This window comes from Procambarus clarkii, chromosome 17 (genome assembly GCF_040958095.1).
Source record: "Procambarus clarkii isolate CNS0578487 chromosome 17, FALCON_Pclarkii_2.0, whole genome shotgun sequence".
In the NCBI taxonomy this organism is placed as follows: domain Eukaryota; kingdom Metazoa; phylum Arthropoda; class Malacostraca; order Decapoda; family Cambaridae; genus Procambarus; species Procambarus clarkii.
This window is the reverse complement of record NC_091166.1, coordinates 18,018,160-18,037,406: the sequence shown is the minus strand read 5'-3', so window position 1 is coordinate 18,037,406 and position 19,247 is coordinate 18,018,160. Positions and strand designations below refer to the sequence as shown.

General features: G+C 43.4%; 1 long non-coding RNA gene across 1 annotated transcript; it reads right to left on the bottom strand.

The window, feature by feature from the left end:
- Nucleotides 1-5,189: 5,189 nt before the first annotated feature.
- Nucleotides 5,190-18,641, bottom strand: LOC138365743 (uncharacterized). Its single transcript, XR_011228972.1, has 3 exons — nt 18,487-18,641; nt 10,029-10,145; nt 5,190-5,497 (listed from the first exon to the last, which is right to left on the bottom strand). It is a non-coding gene; the product is annotated as an uncharacterized lncRNA (long non-coding RNA).
- Between the last annotated feature and the right edge of the window lie 606 nt (nt 18,642-19,247).

Genomic DNA, 19,247 nt, shown 5'->3' with positions numbered 1-19,247 from the left:
TATTATAAACAACAGAGGTCCCAGGACAGAGCCTTGAGGCACTCCACTTACAACATTTTCCCACTCTGACTTGATTCCATTTATACTAACTCTCTGTTTCCTTTGGTATAGCCATGCCCTAATCCAGCTTAATATAGCACCCCCAATACCATGAGACTCTATTTTTTTAATCAGTCTTTCATGTGGCACTGTATCAAAAGCTTTGCTAAAGTCAAGGTATACAACATCGCAATCCTTACCACTATCAACTGCCTCAACAATGCTAGAATAAAAAGATAACAAATTTGTTAAACATGAACGGCCATTTATAAAACCATGTTGCGACTCAATTATTAATTTATGTTTTTCAAGATGAAGACGAATTTTATTTGCTATTATAGATTCGAGTAACTTTCCCACAATAGACGTTAGGCTAATTGGTCGATAGTTAGACGCAAGTGATCTATCTCCTTTCTAAAAAACTTTGCTCCTTGTTCGTGTTACATCTGACCTTTTGAAGAAATTGTATGAATCAATATCCTCCAAATTGTTCAGTATTTTAAAGGTTTCGCTCTATTACTCTCTCATTTGCATATATCTAAGCATATAGATTAGATATAGATTTAGATTAGATTTTTTATTCAGGTAAAGGTACATACATTGCAGATGAGTTACAAAGGGAAAGACAATGACTAGAGTTCACTAGCTCTATTGGAAGAGAAACGTCTGCAAGACAAGTGTGGGCAAAAATTAAGGTAGCTAAGGGGAGCAGAGCCCGGCCTGCGGCTCACAACGACCCCCAGGGTAAGGCTGAAGAACTAATTCACAAGTGGAGTGATGCAGCATCATCCTCCTCCCTCCCTGCAGAAGTAAGCAGGGAACAGCTCCTCCGACAAATGACAGAAGGATTAGGATAAAAAGAGCACAATCTAGTGATGACGAGTATGGGGAACCAATTACAGCCCAGGAAGTAAAGGGGGCTATGAAAAGGGTAAAAGTACAGCACCTGGTGAAGATGGCGTCACCTACGACATACTCAATGCACTGTGTGAAGTGTCTGGCAATCCACTACTCCACCTGTTTAATATGTCATTCCTATGTGGAGTGTTGCCCACACAATGGAAACATGCAATAATGGTCCCAATACCGAAACCCAATGACCCTGGCAATTACAGACCTATCAGTCTCATGTAATGCACTTGGAAGATGCTTGAAAGGATCATCCTAAGCCGACTATTGCACAAAATAGGCAGGTTAGGGGAGGGGTCAATGGATTTGTTAAAGGACGGAGCACAGCAAACTATAGTTAATTACCTTGCTAATGATACAGCTAAGTACTCCTCGGGGCAAAATTTTAAAATTTAAAATACAATACCTAAAGTCACTAATACGCATAGCGTTTCGGGCAAATATATACGAAGTAAAACCCAAACAAAGAACTGACTCCGTAGGACCCATAAAAGATGAGACTAACAATTTTAAGTTGTATGATAAAAGGGCGGCAAACACTCTCAATGAATACCTAACATCAGTGTTCACACTAGAAAGCTTGAATGACATCCCATCACCAACACAAATGTTTGTCGGAGGTAAGGAGAATGAATTAAGAGAAATACCAATTACACGCGACACAATCAGGAAGAGCATTGACAAACTAAAAGACTCAGAAGCCCAAAGTGTAAATGGATTTAAGTCCCAAGTCGTAAAGGAACTGGCAAATTAATTGGGTGGTTGTAGGTAGGAGCTGCCTCGTATGGGCCGGTGGGCCTTCTGCAGTTGCCTTTGTTCTTGTGTTCCTATGTTGAGTAGCAACATTTGCAAATTTGCAGATGATACAAAAATAGGTAGGGAAATTAACACGGAAGAAGACTTACTATCATTTCAAGTTGATCTAAATAGGGTTTTGAAATGGTCAAAAGATTGACAGATGCAGTTTAATGCTGATAAATGTAAAGTTTTGAGACTAGGTAATGATGATAGTTACAAGATACGAGCTAGATGGTGTTGAGATTGCAAAGTCGGATTGTGAAAGGGATCTGGGAGTTATGATTAGTAAGAATTTAAAACAAAAGGATCAATGCATGAATGCTCGATCATCGTAATAAGGCAAATAGGACACTGGGATTTATTAATCGAAGTGTTAGTAACAAGACACCTGGTGTGGTTCTTCAGCTATATCTTGCTCTGGTTAGGCCCCATTTACATTATGCAGTTCAGTTTTGGTCGCCATATTATAGAATGATATAAATTCACTTGAACGTGTCTAGAGTAGGATGACTAAGTTTATTCCCAAAAATAGAAATCTTTTATATGAAGAAAGATTAACAAAGCTTAAATTGCATTTACTGGAAAAGCGAAGAGTTAGGGGTGACATGATAGAGGTTTACAATTGGATGAATGGACATAACAAAGGGGATATTAGTAGGGTATTAAAAGTATCAACACAAGACAGAACACAAAACAATGGGTATAAATTGGATAAGTTTAGATTTAGGAAAGACTTGGGTAAATACTGGTTTGGCAACAGGGTTGTTGATTTGTGGAACCAATTACCGCGTAACGTGGTGGAGGTGGGGACCTCGATTGTTTCAAGCGTGGGTTGGACATGTATATGAGTGGGTTTGGGTGGTTATAGATAGGAGCTGCCTCGTATGGGTTAATAGGCCTTCTGCAGTTACCTTTATTCTTATGCTCTCAATTCACTATGCTTGCCAGTGAAATTCCTTTTCAGAAAATCGCTGGACCATGGAATAGTTCCCCTGGTAATAGTTGAAGGTGATGTAGTGATCGAGTAATCCTTATACTCCATTATCTCATCATCATAATGGCATAACTAATTACACAAGCATTAATCCTATCCCTATTTACAGGTAACGGTTTTCCACCCTTCTATATCTTACTGTGAGGTGTCGTCACCGTACATAAGGAAGCGACTTCAGAATAGCACATGGGAGACATCTCCCGTCACGCAGGGTGCAGTCGCACCTCCACAGATCTCCAGTATCAGCTCTTGATACTGGTAATGGCTCAAAAGGGCCACCACTTAGGCCTTCAGAGGAAAAGCTTAAAGTTTAATAAGGGAGAATTAAGGGGTCTTGTTGGTCATATTAAGTCTTGGTATGATACTTATAAGTCAGTTTCGGCAGAAGCATTTTATTAAGTTTTAAATAAGGAGGTAGATGTATTTAATGCATCATTGAACCGGAAAACATCTGGTATAGAAAAGCATCCCCCCATAAAAGTGTGCGGAGAAGAGAAAGGAAATTTGGAGCAAGTATTGGCAGGAGTTTGCAGAGAAAGTTAGGAGTAACAAACTTGAAGGAAATCTGGCAAGACATAAATGAAATAAGGGGTAAAAAGCATAATTTTGTTGCACATCCTGACCAGTAAGGAATTGCAAAAGGTCTCGTAAATAAATGGGCGGAAGCTGCCAAACTTAGTTCATTTAATTACCCGCTGTAACGAGAGAGTCGTTTGATTCTTGGAAAGATCTAAGAAAGGATTTTATACTTACAGCAGGTAACAGTGGTGATGTCACTTGCACAGGTATTACCAGAGAAGAACTAATAACGGCGATTAAAGTTGGGAAATCTACCGCCCCCTGGGGAGGATGGAGTAACTTATGAAATACTTAATGAACTTGCCATTATGACGAAAAGCCCGCTGTTAGACCTCTTTAATATTAGTTATAAAGAGGGCAGAATTCCCAGTAAATGAAAAAGAACTATGATCATCCTTATCCCTAAAGCCAATGGAGAGTACAGACCTGTGTCTTTAACCTCGTGTTTTTGTAAAATGATGGAGAGGATCATTTTAAATAAACTTTTCTATATAATAGGTGATCAGCTGTCTAATAATTTTTCGGGTTCCTCAGAGGAAAAAGTACCTCTGACTGTATTATTAAATGTCTAGCTAATGGTAATGATTATTATAGAATTTTTATTGATTTATAAGGAGCTTTTGATAAAGCCAACAAAGAGGTTATTTTATATGAATTAGCTGGTCTTGGTGTTGAAGGGAGATTATTGCGCTGGATAGGGGGATTATCTTCAGGAAAGGAAGGCTCAGGTGTGGTATCAAGGTTGTATGGTTCAAGGTTCAAGGTATCAAGGTCAAGAACTCTGCACACCTCAGGGAGGAGTGTTAAGTCTCACCCTGTTTAATGTACTAATGAATAAGATAGCATCTGAGAAATACTCAAATTGGGTAACTCCAATCATATATACCGATGATATTTTGTTTCAGGGCAAAGATATTTCAAAGGTTCAAACAGTGTTGGACAATTTCGGAAACCTGTGTCACCACATGGGACTAGTGGTTAATGAAGACAAAACTAAAGCTTGAATGTAGAAATCGGAGGCCCATTATATTGGAAATAAACGGTAAAAATATAGAGAGAGTTAATATATATAAATATTTGGGCATATATGTTGGATATACCCATGAGAGTTTGGAAACTGAGATGAACAGACTGTTGAGTCAATGTCGGAAGAGATTACAACCTCTGAAGGCCTTGGCATGCTGTGGAAAGGAGTGGGAGTCCAAGTGCTACGAATGATGTACTTGAGTACTGTGAGATTTCTTATTGATTATGCTGCACCTGTCATTTCTTGTTTTGGTAAAGGTAGGATGGGCAAGTTGGAGAAGATACAAAATGAAGCCGTTGGGGGTCGTTGTGAGCCGCTGCTACCTGAATTTTTGCCCACACTTGTCTTGCAGACGTTTCTCTTCCAATAGAGCTAGTGAACTCTAGTCATTGTCTTTCCCTTTGTAACTCATCTGCAATGTATGTACCTTTACCTGAATAAAACATCTAATCTAAATCTAGATATATGCAAATGAGAAAGTAATAGAGCGAAACCTTTAAAATACTGAACAATTTGGAGGATATTGATTCATACAATTTCTTCAAAAGGTCAGATGTAACACGAACAAGGAGCAAAGGTTTCAAGCTCAACAAGCCACAGTGTAGGAGTGACAACAAATGCTTTTTAACCCATACGATTATGATCATGGCAATAAGGTTTCTAAAACAGTAGGCATTCTTCCAAAGTCAGACACTGTACTATGTTCCTCGCCCTAACCTAGTCACTCAGTATTATTCACTCATTTATCTATGTCTTGTCTATTTATGTCTTAAAGGTTACAAGACGTACATTAGTCAATACAATTGGTGCTTAAAATGTTAAGGATCTCTTGTGAAACACAGGTATTAATACAAAAATTTATTATGTAAAATAAATAAAAAAGGCCCAAGGGCCATGAAGTAACAAGAATGCAAGGCTGGCACAAGCTGGCGTAAGTAGAGAAGACGGAAGATTCTTCATATTAAAAGACCCTGCTTCTCCAAGATGGCAGTCACACCCTGCTTGCCCTGGACAATCACCATATGGAGAAGGACTGTGTACTGTGAAGGGAAGTCCACAAATGCAATGCCAGCATGAGTCAGTCTTGAAGGGTAAACGATGATGGCACCCTCACAGTAACACAAAAGCCGAGCAAGCCCAGTGAGGAAGACCTGTTGATGGGAAAGGAGGAGAATCATTAGTCACAACAAAATCCACATAGAAACAAAGGAGAGAAAAAAAATAAAGTGGATGTCTTCTTTTTGTATAGACATAATAAATATTGCCATTTGGCTATGTATTTATATGATATATAATAGAATACAGCATAAAACAAAATAAGAGGGGTGGTAGGAGAAGAAAAGATTAGTGTTCAGTGAGAATCCACAAGGTCTTCTCTGAATACTCTTTATTTTCTTCAAGGCTGTGGGTCCCTACAATTGCACCAGAGATGGTACACACCCCTATTATTATTTAAACAGGTGAGTAAAAATAGGTGAGTACACATATGGTGTCAGCAAACTTAGCCTCCAAACACACACACACACATGGTATCAGCAAGCTTAGCCTCCAAACACACACACACACACATGGTATCAGCAAGCTTAGCCTCCAAACACACACACACACACACACACATGGTATCAGCAAGCTTAGCCTCCAAACACACACACACACACACACATGGTATCAGCAAGCTTAGCCTCCAAACACACACACACACATGGTATCAGCAAGCTTAGCCTCCAAATACACACATGGTATCAGCAAGCTTAGCCTCTAAACACACACACACACACAAACGGTATCAGCAAGCTTAGCCTCCAAACACACACACACACACATGGTATCAGCAAGCTTAGCCTCCAAACACACACACACACATGGTATCAGCAAGCTTAGCCTCCAAACACACACACACATGGTATCAGCAAGCTTAGCCTCCAAATACACACATGGTATTAGCAAGCTTAGCCTCTAAACACACACACACAAATGGTATCAGCAAGCTTAGCCTCCAAACACACACACACACACACGGTATCAGCAAGCTTAGCCTCCAAACACACACACACACATGGTATCAGCAAGCTTAGCCTCCAAACACACACACACACACACATGGTATCAGCAAGCTTAGCCTCCAAACACACACACACATGGTATCAGCATGCTTAGCCTCCAAACACACACACACAGAAAATGGGGACATTGAAACAGTTGATAAACTTGATTTCAAGAGAGAGAGAGGTCACTATGGGGAACTTCAAAATTTTTTTAATAAGTAATTAGGCAGACTTGTTGCTAGACAGGGAAGTAAATTAAATGTATGCCAAATTTTGCAAAATATACAATGAAGGCACACAAACATTCATACCAAAACAGAGATGCAGGGCCAGAAAACAGGATTGGTTCAACAGAAATTGAGAGAGGGCCACAGACCAAAAGACACAAAAATGGAATGAAAGACATTGAAAAACTACAAGCAGATGTCAACAAAGTTTTCGATTGGGCAGCAGAAAATAACATGATGTTTAACAGTGATAAATTTCAGGTATGGCAAAAATGAGGATCTGAAACATAATACAGGGTACAAAACACAATCGAATCTTCCCATAGTAGAAAAACAGCATGTCAAGGATTTGGGAATAATGATGTCCGACGATCTAATGTTTAGGGAGGATAACCAAGCAAATATTGCGTCGGCCAGAAAAATGATCGGATGGATTATGAGAACTTTCAAATCCAGGGATCCCATCACAATGGTTGTACTCTTCAAGTCACTTATGTTGTCCCGTCTCGAGTACTGCTCAGTATTCACTTCCCCCTTCAGAGCAGGAGAGATTGCTGAAATAGAGGGAATACAGAGAACATATACGGCACGCATAGACGAGATAAAACACCTAAATTATTGGGATCGTCTAAAAGCTCTCCAAATGTACTCTCTAGAAAGGAGATGAGAGAGATACCAAATAATATACACATGGAAGATACTGGAGGGCCAGGTCCCAAATCTACACAGTAAAATAACAACGTACTGGAGTGAACGATATGGAAAAAAATGCAAGATTGAACCAGTGAAGAGCAGAGGTGCCACAGGCACAATCAGAGAGCACTGTATAAACATCAGAGGTCCGGGGTTGTTCAACGTCCTCCCAGCGACTATAAGAAATATTGCCGAAACAACCGTGGACATCTTCAGGAGAAAACTGGACTGTTTTCTAAGAGAAGTTCCAGATCAGCCGGGATGTGGTGGGTATGTGGCCCTGCGGGCCGCTCCAAGCAACAGCCTGGTGGACCAAACTATCACAAGTCGAGCCTGGCCTCGGGCCGGGCTTGGGGAGTAGAAGAGCAGAACCCCATCAAGCAGGAATCAATATAGAAAGAAGCCAAACCCCCAATCATACCAGCGATACAAAGATGCGAGAAACAACTATACAGCAGTAAGGGAAGAGGCAGAAAGAAATTTTAAAAAAGGGATAATGGATAAATGTAAAACAGAACTGGGCCTATTCTACAAATTCATAAACAACAAATTGCAGGTAAAGGATAATATCCAGAGGTTGAAAATTGGAAACAGATTCACAGAAAATGATAATGCAATGTGTGAAACATTAAACCAAAAGTTCCAAAGTGTGTTTATACAAAATGAAATCTTAAGAGAACCAGACACAATAAGAATTTGTGAGAACATCATAGAGCGTATAGAGGTGTCTAGAGATGAAGTGGAAAATATGCTAAAGGAGCTAAGTAAGAACAAAGCAGTTGGTCCAGATGGAGTTTCACCATGGGTTCTGAGAGAATGTGCATCTGAGCTCAGCCTTCCACTTCACCTGATCTTTCAGGCATCCCTGTGTACAGGAGTCATAGCAAACATGTGGAAAAAGGCTAACATAGTTCCAATCTACAAAAGTGGCAACAGGGAAGACCCCACCTCTCTCAGTTATAGACCTGAATCATTGACAAGTGTAACAGTGAAAAGATTGAAAAAAAAAATAATAATAAAAACTAAATGGGTAGAACACCTGTAGAGAAATTATATAATATCACACAGACAGTATTGTTTTCGATCTGGAAGATCCTGTGTATCGAATTTACTCAGTTTCTATGATTGAGCCACAGAGATTTTAAAGGAAAAAGGTAGTTGGGTTGACTGCATCTATCTAGACATAAAAAAGGCTTTCGACAGAGTTCCACATAAGAGGTTGTTCTGGAAATTAGAAAATTTTGGATGGGTGACAGGTAAGCTTCTAACATGGCTGAAAAATTTTCTGACTGATAGAAAAATGAGGGCAGTAATCAGAGGCAATCGGACTGGAGAAGTGTCACAATTGGAGTACCACAGTACATGCACCAGAAATGTTCATTGTCTACATAAATGATCTACCAGTTGGAATACAGAATTATATAAACATGTTTGCTGATGATGCTATGATAATGGGATGGATAAGAAATTTAGATGATTGTCATGCCCTTCAAGAAGACCTGGACAAAATAAGTATATGGAGCACCACTTGGCAAATGAAATTTAATGTGAATAAATGCCATGTTATGGAATGTGGAATAGAACATAGATCCCACACAACCTACAAATTATGTGAGAAATCTTTATATAATTCTGATAAAAGAAAGAGGTCTAGGGTTGATTCTAGATAGAAAACTATCACTTGAGGCCCACATAAAGAACGTTGTGTGAGGAGCCTATGCCACGCTTTCTAACTTCAGAATTTCGTTTAAATACATGGATGGCGAAATACTAAAGAAATTGTTCACGAATTTTGTTCGGCCAAGGCTAGAATATGCAGCGGTTGTGTGGTGCAAGAATCTTAAGAAGCACATCAACAAACTGGAAAAGGTGCAAAGACATGCTACTAAGTGGCTCCCAGAACTAAAGGGCAAGAGCTATGTGGAGAGGTCAGAGGCATTAAATATGCCAAAACTAGAAGACAACAAAAAGAGGTGATAAAATCACTATGTACAAAATAGTAACAGGAATTGATAAAATCGATAGGGAAGATTTCCCGAGACCTGGAACTTCAAGAACAAAAGGTCATAGATTTAAACTAACTAAACAAAGATGCCAAAGAAATATATAAAAATTTCCTTTCGCATACAGAGTGGTACACGGTTGGAACAAGTTAAGTGAGAAGGTGGTGGCGGCCAAGACCGTCAGTAGCTTCAAAGCATTATGTGACAAAGAGTGCTGGGTAGACGGGACACCACGAGCGTAGCTCTCATCCTGTAACTACACTTAGGTAATTACATATGGTGTCAGCAAGCTTACCGTCGAAACACACACAAACAGCCTGCCTATTATTCAAGGCCTTCTCTGAGTACTCTCTATTTTCTTCTCTGAGGCTATGGGTCCCTAATCTTGCACCAGAGGTGGTACAACTTTTAAGTTTTTAACTACTGCACTGAGCACCTGATTTTGGCAAAGACTTCTTAGTGCAATTGTCAAGGACATAGTTCTGGTATTTTTTTGTTTATAAATATTCAGGTATAGTTAATGTCAAAATGTTTCAAAACTCAACAATTTATATTTCAAAACAAAAAAAGTAATGAAAACATTACAAAACATTAAAATATAGCCTAATTAATTAATTAATAAAATAGCACAACTCTCAGAATGTCTGAAGGTGCTTTGAGCAATGAAGTAGTTAATTTTATATATATAATATTATATATATAATATATATTTACCTGTGACTACTGCTTTGCAAAAATTTGATCTCTGTGAAAATTGGTCTCGTCATTGCTAGGAGATATTTTAAGACCATGATTTGCTGTGGATGGCACTGTAGTCTTCAAGTCATCAATCTAAAAAAAGAGGTAATCTTTTAAAATGTAAATTTTGTATAAAAAAACCAGCGTTGAATGTAATGAAACGCCATTTTCTGGGTGAGACCCGGAGGCTCCTCGGAGCTTTACCGGCTGATATGCTAATGTCAGACTTTGGCATCAGTCATGTGTATGGAGTTCTAGGGCCTACCGGGGACCACGAGCCAGAACCTGGCCCCCTCAGAGAGGCAAGGGGAGCAATGGCCTATAGAAACCCCCGTGTGGTTGGAAGCATTCTATGTCTGCCATCGACCGGGTCAAGCATCCAGAAAGGTAAGCATTCCAAAACAAACCCCTATTCTGGTGAAAATTGCTACCTAAGCCGAACTAGTGGATAGAACTCTTCAACAGAAAACAAGGAAACTAGTATGACGTCATACGTCACCGCGCCGCTGTCTGCGCAGCTCCCCCCTCCCCAGGAGGGGGAAGGGGGAGCCCCAGACCTCCCACGCCGGCTATCCACCCATCAGTTCTGAGGCTGGATGTCAAAACACGCGAAAAATGCCGACCGGAGGGAGGGAGGGTTGCCGGGGAGCCTCCGGGTCTCACCCAGAAAATGGCGTTTCATTACATTCAACGCTGGTTTTCTGGGGAGAGCCCCGTCGGCTCCCCGGAGCTAACTACCCACAGAGGAAGGTCAAAGGGACAAAACCGGGAGGCGGACACCACGCACCCCCCAAGGAGGCGAGACAACTGGCAGCAAATGCCAACCCAAGGCGCCACAGCCCCGAAAATCCCGGGAACAACACGAGAACCACGAGCAGCAAGGCCCCTGCACGAACACCAAAAATCCATGCCCGAAAGACTGCAAGGTCACGTCGCCCAGATGGCAGCGAGAGCAGCGAAGCCACGAACGCCACAGGCATGAGGGAAGAACACAGGCAGCTGAGCCGCAAGAACACGGCTGACCACCCGGGACACCATCACCCGCGAACCGGGAAGAACAGAACCGGATCAACGCAAAACGCGCTCCGGACCCAAACGCCGTGGCACGCAAACAACAGCGGAGGGCCGCCACTGAACACAAACGACACCCCCGGCCCGACCAACGAAGCACCAACAAACCCTGGACCCCTCCAGAATGCAGCAGCCCCACCCCGCGCCAGAAAAGATGGAGACTGCTGCCATCAAACAACCAAAACGCTAAAACCGAAGGAGCAAGAAAACTCAGCGAACCGACCCCCAGAGGCAAAGGCCCAAAGGAAAGAGCCGACGAAAAAACACACCGGAACCGAAGGGGCACTACCAACCGAGGAGAAGACAGAGCACGCTAACCAGAGACCAGGATGGTGCAAGCGGCGCACGAACAGGCCGGAGGTGAAACGACGCACAAGACAGCTGACTAACGGTGCAGAAGCAACACCAAGACCGAAAGCAAGCTGAAGCGGCTCCGCCTGCGCCGCACTGAAAAGAGGCGACAGTATGTGGCAAGACGACGGCCCCCAACCCCCACTAGAAAACCAGGCCGAGAGTAAACCAAGCCAACAAGAGTAACCACCTAAGAAGGGACAGGAAAAGGAAGGACCGCCAAAATACCCCATACTGCCGCCAAGAGAAGCACGCAGGTGGGACACCTACCACGAAGCCACCCGACCACTAACCGGAGGCAAGACCACAAGGCAGAACAGAAGCAGCCCTGACAAGGCCCCCCCGAGCCCAGGAAAAAGGCGGAGCCGCGAGAAGATCTCGGGCGCGACCACCGAAACCCAGGCGGCACAAGGAGATGGAACGTCTGCCGAACAGAAAAACTCCCCCAAGCATGCAAGCCCGCCAGGAGTTCAGAAACGACGGGTCCGACGCGAGACATCGCAAGAACCCCCCCCCAAAAAAAAAAAAAAACAACAACAACCGGCAGGGCAGGAAAACCAAAGAAGGCGGAAGGGTCGCCGCCAGAACAGGACCCGAACCAAGGGGCACGAACAACTGCAATAGACCGAGACAAAGAAGCACATCACAGGACACAGGCTGACCAACGCCTAAGAATACACGCAGAACATCCCTGCTGCAGAGGAGACAGGAAGAAAGAGCAGAAGCACAAAAAACCCCAGGAGAACAACCAGGGGTGGACAATCAGGCAGGGACAAAAACCGCACGCAATCCCCAGGCACAAAACGGCAGCAAAGTGCCACTCCACAACCGGACACAGGAACAAGGACACGCCACCGTGAAACACGGTACCAATGCACACGTGCAGCAGCAGCAGCAACTTGTAAATAGCAACTCCCCTCTGCAAAGGCAGAGAACGGAGCAGGCAGACCCCAGACAGGGCCAACGGAGACACGACAAAAACCTTGCAGGCCCAGAAACCTGCACCAGGCGACCGACGGCGGAGAAACCCCGCTCGATACCTGCAGGATGAGGTACTGGGAGCTCTTTTACACCTGAAGCCCGGTCCAAGGCTAGGCCAGACCGGCCAGAGGATGGCCCACCAGGCAGCTGCTAGGAGCAGTCCACCGGCCCACATACCCCCACAACCAGGACGGGCCGGAACTGCCATACAAAAACAGGCCAGTGCGCCCTGGAAGTTCACGGACGAACCAGCAAGAAGGCTTATGCTCGCAAGTAGGTCGTGTAACAAGCACAGACCACTGATGGTAATACAGTGTCCCCCAAAAGTGCCAATAGCACCACTGCACTCCACTGGTACTATCCCGCAAGTTCTACCAGATAGGCGGGACCCAAGAGCCAGAGCTCAAATCCTGCAAGCACAGCCAGGAGCCTCACCAGGTGAGTACAGAACCAACCCTACAACCCCCATACCTCACAACATTAAAAAGGGAGGGTCCCCTGAATGACACCAGCATGGGTTGGACATGCACATGAGGGGGGACAGGAAGGGGTGATAAGGGACAGTCACTGGTGTGCGAACGGTCTCAGTCGTACAAAATATACCTAAATAAAGACAGGTATAGAAACACCGCCGCATCCAGCGCCCGGCCAAAAGACGCCAGACTGCAGAAACTCACCTGGCGAATGGTGGCACGAACTTGACACGACTCAACCGTGCCCAGAAGAACTTGAGAGCACCGCCAGGTGAAGACGCCAGAGCCGGACCCTGCCGGACCCGCAGGAGAACAGGGAGAGGCGAAGGAGGCGGTCCACACCCATGACACAGGGAAAACCGCGGTGTCCTCCCCACAACAGGGAACCAGGACACCCCCGGCGCGAAGGGGCACATACCGCAGCCAGGGAGAAGAACGAGAGGCGAAGCACTGTAGCAAAAAAGGGCGCAAAACCCCAGCACTGAAACACCGCCCAGACCAAAACAAACTCCACGGCGCATGCGCATAACACGCTGGCCGAACCGCACACCCTCCCTGCGGGAAGGCGCCAGCCAGGACTACTGCACGAGAAAAGGAGCCAAAAGAGGAAGCAGGAACAAGAAAACCGGCCAAAGAAGCAAAGAGCCCAAAAAGGAATCCAACCGGGCGACAAGTAGCCCAACCGGGCGACAAGTAGCCCAACCGGGCGACAAGTAGCCCAACCGGGCGACAAGTACGAGGAGCCGACAGACGTTCCAATAATGCGGGAAGTAGCGAAAAACCTTCCCGTACCCTCGAGAACACAGAAGCCAACACTAGTCCCGAAGGCACACGAAGGCGCAGGCGCACCCGAGATCAGAAGTCACGCAGAACCCCATCGAACGGGGAAACATGACAAAAACACCGTCCCAAAAAGGGGGGGAGAGGAAACATCCACCCACAGGACGGAACCAACCGACTCAAAGGCCAAGGAACCGAGCCCGGGGAGGGGCCGACGTCCAACAGCACGTACGGCGAGTGGGGAGGAAAGACCCCACTCCGCGTAACCACAAGCCCCGCCTAGAGGGGGATAAAAACCCCCACGGGGTCTAACGGGGCCAAGGCCCCCCCCAAGTCAGCCCCTCCCCAGCCCCGGGAACCTACACGACAGGCCCCGGGGCCGAGCCGTTCCCCCAAAGCCCCGGCCGTACCAGAAAACCGGGGCAGCCGTGAAAACACTAAGGAAGGGAGCCCACTGGCAGACTCATACAACACGGCTGGAGGAACAGGCCCAAATGCCCCCGTCACTACCCCGGAAGGGGAATTCCCCGAGACTGCCCGAGTCTCAACACCACCAAAAACCCCGCCCCGAACCTACAGACCGTAAGGAACCGGATGCAGGCAGGAAGGGTGAACCAGGGGAAAAGACAAGGGGGCGTGGATGGAACCGAAGCAACCAACACCCCCAAGTCCCAAAACGAACTACAACGGGGCAGCCCCGGGGCTCCCGGGGAGGAAACCACGAGAACGTTGCCACCACCAAGGCTCAAGTGCAACGCCCCTGCTGCCCGCACCCGCTGTGTTAGCACAACTGGGTAACCGAGCCACAACGGGCAACCAAACTCGCAGGACTCCGGGTCGAAGGTGTCACCGACCCCACAGGCAGCAGACGGAGGCAAAACAGAGAGTCACCCAGAGACAAAAGGTGAGAGCAACCCTCAAACTCGCTGGAAGCGAGGGGGGGGCTCTGGGGTCACATCCATCGGACCCGCGCGCCCCCAGGGGTTTCCCAGGGTCCCGAGCGTTTACTTTAAGAGGACTCGCGCTCAGGTAGTCCCAGGCAGGGTACTGCTAACCGGCACCCAAAGCTACCAAACAACTTTCTAAGAGCTGAACCCCCGGGACGTGTACACTCATGGGGACCTAGCAGGGGGCACCACCAGAAAATACTCAGAACACAAGGGACACAAGGGGCAAGAGCGAAGGCAGACCCCCCCACCAGGTAGATAAACAAAAAGAAAAAGAAAACCCCGCAAGAGGACAGCGTACCCAAGCGGAACAGAGCCGGCCGCTATGATTGGTAAAGACAAGCTGCACAGTACCCCGCGCCCCACCAGTGCAAACACTGCCCCTTACTCTAAGGCGAACAAGGGAGACAGAACCCCCGAGCACACAAAGAGCGGCCGAAAACCAAGCAGTAAACGGTCAAGCAGGGGCAGGACCCAAGGAACTTGTGGAAGGTGGCCCCAAGCCCCAAGGGCAGTACTTACAGGGCACCTAGGGAAGGGAACCCTAGGCGCATGCAGCCCGAGTACTGAAGAATCACTCCCGGCTCACGCACCACCTAGAAAACAGACACCACACTCTAGGTACAGTGCTGAAAAAACCACTGGAGCCGGAGCACATAACCATTGCCTATAGCATCAGCCGAAGAACTGATGGGTGGATAGCCGGCGTGGGAGGTCTGGGGCTCCCCCTTCCCCCTCCTGGGGAGGGGGGAGCTGCGCAGACAGCGGCGCGGTGACGTATGACGTCATACTAGTTTCCTTGTTTTCTGTTGAAGAGTTCTATCCACTAGTTCGGCTTAGGTAGCAATTTTCACCAGAATAGGGGTTTGTTTTGGAATGCTTACCTTTCTGGATGCTTGACCCGGTCGATGGCAGACATAGAATGCTTCCAACCACACGGGGGTTTCTATAGGCCATTGCTCCCCTTGCCTCTCTGAGGGGGCCAGGTTCTGGCTCGTGGTCCCCGGTAGGCCCTAGAACTCCATACACATGACTGATGCCAAAGTCTGACATTAGCATATCAGCCGGTAAAGCTCCGGGGAGCCGACGGGGCTCCCCCCAGAAAAATGCAAAAATAAATTGCAAGAATAATATGAAGTTATTATACAATTTTTTTAATTATTTAAATATTTGTGAGACATTATTAAGAAATGTATGAAGTACAGATTCTCTAAGACCTGATATGTATCTGCTTATGTTCCACCACATTACATTCAGGGCTGAAGAGAAAACACAGCCAGTAAGGTAATGATCACTTAGGATGGACTAGGATGCTACATGTAGGTGGGGGCTAAGCTGCGTTAGGCTAGGATGCCCAGCCTGCCTTGTCTAGGCTGGGCTGGGCTAGGCAACACTAGAAAGGAGTTAACAAATCTCTGGAGTGCCTTACTTTTCCTGATATCCTTAAAAAAGCAAGAATGATGCCATTTTATAAAGGAGGCGAGACAGCAGAAATAAACAATTAAAGAAAAATATCAAATCTATTTATACTTTCAAAAATATTTGATTTTTTTTTTACAAACATCTCTTCCTACTTTGTAAAATTCAACATGAATACAAACACACACACACATCCCTAGGAAGCAGCCCATAGCAGCTGTCTAACTCCCAGGTACTTATTTACTGTTAGGTGAACCAGATATAGAGAATAACCACAAAATGCTATCTTTATGAGAACTATCTTGTAAAGCCACTAGTACACGCAGCATTTCAGGCATGATATATAAAATATATATATATATATATATATATATATATATATATATATATATATATATATATATATATATATATATATATATATATATATATGAATAAATACATACGGGACAAAGAGCCAGAGCTCAACCACCGCAAGCACAACTAGGTGAGTACACACACACACACACATTATATATATATATATATATATATATATATATATATATATATATATATATATATATATATATATATATATATATATATATATATATATATATGTCGTACCTAATAGCCAGAACGCACTTCTCAGCCTACTATGCAAGGCCTAATTTGCCTAATAAGCCAAGTTTTCATGAATTAATTGTTTTTCGACTACCTAACCTACCTAACCTAACCTAACCTAACATTTTCGGCTACCTAACCTAACCTAACCTATAAGGATAGGTTAGGTTAGGTTAGGTAGGGTTGGTTAGGTTCGGTCATATATCTACGTTAATTTTAACTCGAATAAAAAAAAATTTACCTCATACATAATGAAATGGGTAGCTTTATCATTTCAAAAGACAAAAATTAGAGAAAATATATTAATTCAGGAAAACTTGGCTTATTAGGCAAATCGGGCCATGCATAGTAGGCCGAGAAGTGCGTTCTGGCTACTAGGTACGACATATATATATGTATATATATATATATATATATATATATATATATATATATATATATATATATATATATAGATTCCTTCAACTGATATATATATATATATATATATATATATATATCAGTTGAAGGAATCTATATATATATATATATATATATATATATATATATATATATATATATATATATATATATATATATATATATATATATATATATATACATATATATATGTCGTACCTAGTAGCCAGAACGCACTTCTCGGCCTACTATGCATGGCCCGATTTGCCTAATAAGCCAAGTTTTCCTGAATTAATATATTTTCTCTAATTTTTGTCTTATGAAATGATAAAGCTACCCATTTCATTATGTATGAGGTCAATTTTTTTTATTGGAGTTAAAATTAAAGTAGATATATGACCGAACCTAACCAACCCTACCTAACCTATCTTTATAGGTTAGGTTCGGTTAGGTAGCCGAAAAAGTTAGGTTAGGTTAGGTTAGGTAGGTTAGGTAGGCGAAAAACAATTAATTCATGAAAACTTGGCTTATTATGCAAATCGGGCCTTGCATAGTAGGCTGAGAAGTGCGTTCTGGCTACTAGGTACGACATATATATATATATATATATATATATATATATATATATATATATATATATATATAAATATAGATATATTTTTTATATAAATTAAATTAAAAAAAAATCATTTCTCTATGGTCTGACAAGTGGAGGGTTCCTACAAACTCAACCAGAGGTGGTACCCTCTATATATTAATAAAAAGGCAAGGCTATGCTAAATCTAGGCAGGGATTGGCTTGGCTAAGCTGGTCAGGGCTTGGCTAGGGTAGGAAGGACTGGTCATGTTTAAAAGCAAGGCAAGACTAGGTAAGGGTATACTGGGATAGGCTTGGCTACGGTAGGCTAGGAAGAGGTAAACTAGGATAAGCAAGGCTGTGCAAGCACTGTGCCACAGCTATAATGAACTATGCTAAGATGGTTTAAGCTGGGCTAGGTTAGGATAAGCTGAGTCATGCAGGGCCCCGATTGACCAGTGGAGTCTAATGGTCTAACCTTCTAGCTAGTTTGCTGACCTAAGAGTGTAAATGCCTAGCCCCTAACCTGAGATATATACAAGAGTTGTTACATTCTTGTACAGCCACTAGTACGAGTAGCGTTTCGGGCAGGACCCTGGAATACGATCCCCCGCCGCGAAGAATAGTTTTTTCATCCAAGTACACATTTTACTGTTGCGTTAAACAGAGGCTACAGTTAAGGAATTGCGCCCAGTAAATCCTCCCCGGCCAGGATACGAACCCATGACATAGCGCTCGCGGAACGCCAGGCGAGTGTCCTACCACTACACCACCTGCTGCAATATTATTATAAAAGAAATATTACTTATTATAATCATAAATACTAAATACCTGTTGTGTTGATTTAGGGGCGACGACGATCGTGGGATCGGATGCGAGCCACAGGTGGCCTACACCATGCTTTCTAAGGCGTCCATCTCATAACAAAAACAAATCCGTGCATTCATACACAAACAGAGACCCCGTGGTTATTCGAATACTTGCAATTCTTTTACTTAAAATAATAACAATTAGATTAATAATAATTAACATAATTTTTACTGAAGATTCATAAAAATCATTAATACTATTTTAAAAGAAAATTTGTAAGACATCTGAAAACAGATATACAGACTTTGTGTGATATTTATTTCAACATTATATATTAATAGAATGTTGTAACTATTATTTTTAAATATTAGGTAGTTTCCAGCTACGTATATCGCATATAAACGTTGCAAAAAGATTTTAGACTGAATTAACACATTACACATTTATGGAGTAATTAACAACAAAACAATCTTTATTTTCATTGCAGAACATATATCAGAGCATACTAGTGACTCATACATTTAAAATAGTGTGATTTTTAAACAATTCGGTTGTAAACCCGCAGAACCGCCTACCCGCCAAAGACGTAACATAAGAAATGGTATATAATTCATTATTTTAAATTACATATATAATCATTAATAATTTTCGGCAGCTATCGAGGTTCTCCATAGGTAAATTCCTGTACTCTAACAAGATGCTACTTGCTGTTTAAATTCTTGGAAAATTGTAATGACCAGCGACATAATATATAACAATGAAATAGTAGCTGGTAACTGTAG